This window comes from Penaeus monodon, chromosome 33 (genome assembly GCF_015228065.2).
Source record: "Penaeus monodon isolate SGIC_2016 chromosome 33, NSTDA_Pmon_1, whole genome shotgun sequence".
NCBI classification, from domain to species: Eukaryota; Metazoa; Arthropoda; class Malacostraca; order Decapoda; family Penaeidae; genus Penaeus; species Penaeus monodon.
In genome coordinates, this window is record NC_051418.1 from 25,287,369 (window position 1) to 25,287,579 (window position 211).

The window sequence follows — 211 nt, forward strand, 5'->3', positions numbered from 1 at the left end:
GTGGCTGTGACTGTTAAGAATAAAAAACAAAATAGTAAATTTATATATTTTTTCTTTCTTCTCTTACCTAATAAAACAGTTTATCGCATTAATATCATAAAGTCCTCAGACAAAAGTAATGAATTTATCAAAACCCGATAGGAATTTATCCTTAACCGGCGGCGCATCTTTATTTTTTATACAAATATTGTTCCCTCTATATCCTCATATG